The sequence below is a fragment of the Chlorocebus sabaeus genome, chromosome 17 (genome assembly GCF_047675955.1).
Source record: "Chlorocebus sabaeus isolate Y175 chromosome 17, mChlSab1.0.hap1, whole genome shotgun sequence".
Lineage (NCBI taxonomy): Eukaryota > Metazoa > Chordata > Mammalia > Primates > Cercopithecidae > Chlorocebus > Chlorocebus sabaeus.
The window spans coordinates 20,022,871-20,026,227 of record NC_132920.1 but is presented as its reverse complement, the minus strand read 5'-3'; the positions used below and the strand labels follow the sequence as shown (position 1 = coordinate 20,026,227).

Below are 3,357 nucleotides of genomic sequence, written 5' to 3'. Positions count from 1 at the left end.
GGACCAGAAATAGGAAGGCAAGAGAATTAGGTCATGGGCTGGGGTGGCTCTCTCAGGTCTCTGTATTCTAGCATAGAACTCTGAGGAGTCCAAAACTCTAAATGAGGAGTTGGCTTCCCAAATATTAAAGAAGGTATATCTGTCAAGATAGGCATATTCTATTAAACATGTCTATTTGACATATTTTATTTAACTAATTTTTTGCTTGATTGATAAATTTTAAATATTTGGATATAGACATGCGAATATCTACTTATACTTTTGCCCTGGGTTCAGAACATATAAGAAATGGGGTACAACCAGATATGCACTTCTTCCTGCTCCTCACATGCTATCATAGGGAGGTCTGAACTCTTCCTTCACCAGTCTCAGAGGATAAGGTTCCTCTTCCAAGTTTTAAGGACCACCCCTTGATTCTAACCCCTCATATCATTCTATATCTTGTGTCACAAATTGTCTTTTTTTAAAAATTAGATTTCCTTATCTTATTAATGATAGGTCTCTTACATCAGTAAGAATGACTATTATTAAAAAGTCGAAAAATAACAGAGGCTGGCAAGGTTGCTGAGAAAAAAGTGGATGCTTATACACTATTGATGGGAGTGGACATTAGTTCAACCATTGTGGAAAGCTGTGTGGTAATTCCTCAAAGAGCTAAGAACAGAAATACCAGTTGATCTAGCAATCCTATTATGGGTATATACCCATAGGAATGGAAATTACTCTAACATAAAGACACATGCACATGTGTGTTCACTGCAGCACTATTCACAATAGCAAAGACATGGAATCAAACTAAATGCCCATCAATGGTAGACTGGATAAAGAAAATGTGGTACATATACACCTTGGAGGGAATACTATGCAGCCATAGAAAAGAATGAGTTCATGTCCTTTGCAGGGACATGGATGGAGCTGGAGATCATTATCCTTAGCAAACTAATGCAGGAAAAGAAAACCAAATACTGCATGTTCTCACTTACTTACAAGTAGGAGCTAAATGATGAGAATACATGGATACAAAAAGGGGAACAACAGACACTGGGGCTTACCTGAGGGTGGAGAGTGGGAGGAAGGAGAGGAGCAGAAAAGATAACTACCTGGGTGATGAAATAATCTGTACAACAAACTCCCAAACTTGCACTATTGAGTCAGTAGCTCCCACTGGTCTCTCTTCCTTTCAATCCTGGCTCAATATTGTCTGTCTTTATATTTCTACCAGAATAATTTATCTGAAACAAAAATCTGATGAAGTCATTCTCCTTAAAAATCTTTGATAGCTACAGCATAAATACAAAGTTATTTAACATAGTATATACAGCCGTCTGTGATCTACCCACTGTTTATCTTTTCCTTTCTGTCCCTTGTCACAACTTGTGTTAAAGTTATATTCCATTTCTCGTTCTAGGTGCTTCAGGAGCTGTGGCTTAAAGTGCAGACATGGCCAAGTCCGAGAACCACACCACACACAACCAGTCCCGAAAATGGCACAGAAATAGCATCAAGAAACCCCGAACACAAAGATACAAATCTCTTAAGGGAGTGGACCCCAAATTCCTGAGGAACATGTGCTCTGCCAAGAAGCACAAGAAGAAGGGCCTAAAGAAGATGCAGGTCAACAGTGCCAAAGCCACGAGTGCACGTGCCATGGCTATCAAGGCCCTCATAAGCCCAAGGAGGTTAAACCCAAGATCCCAAAGGGTGTCAGCTGCAAGCTCAATCCACTTGCTTACATTGCCCACCGCAAGCTTAGGAAGCATGCTCGTGCCTGCATTGCCAAGGGGCTCAGGTTGTGCCAGCCAAAGGCCAAGACCAAGGACCAAACCAAGGCCCAGGCTGCAGCTCCAGCTTCAGTTCCAGCTCAGGCTCCCAAAGGTGCCCAGACCCCTACAAAGGCTTCAGAGTAGAGATCTCGGTCTGCCGACGTGAGGACAGAAGGACTGGGGTGGCCCCCTGGGTTGCTGTCTGCATGGGGCTGGTGTCCTCCCGTGCTATTTGTACAAATAAACCTGAGGCAGGATTTTCTTTTTAAAGTTATATTTCAGTAATGTTGCCCTCTTATGCAACCCTCCTCCTCAAAACGGACACTTACCTAGCTGCCTCACACAAAGAGCCTTTTTTTTTCTTCAATTTCCTGTCTGTCTGAAATACTTTTATTAACTGCCACTCCTAAATTCTGGTCCCAAATTACCTCCTCTTTGAAACCTATCCTGCTTCACTACTCCCAAAAACTCAGCTAGAGCCCCCAATTCTGGGATCTCATTGTACCCTTTGAATTCCTGTATCCCTATACTTACTACATTATATTGAAAAAAAAAAACATATTTATGGATAATTCCTCTCTCTATTCTTAGCAATTCTAGAATTTGGAGTCTGTCTGAGTTGTCTTGCTACCTCAGCACAGAAAGTATTTAATGTGTTGAGTAGTATCATCCCACTCTCCAGTATGTCATAACGTTTACATTCTTTGTTGTACAGAGAAGTTCTGGCTTTAGCAATGAAAGGAAGCTATTCCTCTTCGCTTCTTCCTCACCAAATAACTCTAACGGGCACCAAGAAACCCAGTTCTCTAACCATGAAGACACCAAAACATTGGGGAGCCATGTTGGACCCGGTAATTCAGTTGTATGGGCACAGCAAATCTCCCTGACTTCAAAGCAGTGTTTATATACGGACAGACTGGCTGCTAATCAAACTGAAGGGCTGTTGGCTTTTTTGTGTTCAGGGGTATAAACTATGTGAGGGTGACAGGTAGGCAAAAAACCAAGCAGCAGCCATTCTGCATGTGAAAATGGTGTGGCAGTACCTGGTATGACACCTGGGGAGGTATATTGGCGTTGTTCCTGAAACTTGGAAATCTGGAATGTTATGTGGCTCCCTCAGCAACAGATGATACTTTGGGGGAGCTTATAGTTGAAGATGACAGTTTACTAATACCTTACAATCATTAAATGCATCTTATGTGCATGCAGATTTGCTCTGTGGACTGAAGATGAAATCCCTCCAGTCCTTAGTTGTATTAGTCTTCTATTACAGTTGGGATAAGAGCAAGGGAGAAAAAGGAGTAAAGGTTTCTTCTGCACTTAGTATGAAATCCAAAGTCCTTCACATGGCCAATAAAACCTTGAAAAAAATCTCTCTCCCATCACCTTGTTCCAAAACCCATTTCTTGCTCCTTCATCCCTAGTTAACTGTGTTTCCGCCACACTGGCTTTTTTTTTTTTTCTTTTAACTCTTTGTCATTCCTCCCACTGAATTAGTGGTGACTGAGTTGACCAAAAGAATATGGTGGAGGTAACATTGTGCCATTTCTGTGCTTTGTGATTAAAAAGACTAGTAGCTTCCATCACATCCCCA

At 41.6% G+C, this 3,357-nt stretch overlaps 1 pseudogene; it reads left to right on the top strand.

Moving 5' to 3' along the window:
• Positions 1-1,326: 1,326 nt before the first annotated feature.
• On the top strand, positions 1,327-1,907 carry LOC119626760 (large ribosomal subunit protein eL29 pseudogene; annotated as a pseudogene).
• The last annotated feature ends 1,450 nt before the right edge of the window (positions 1,908-3,357 follow it).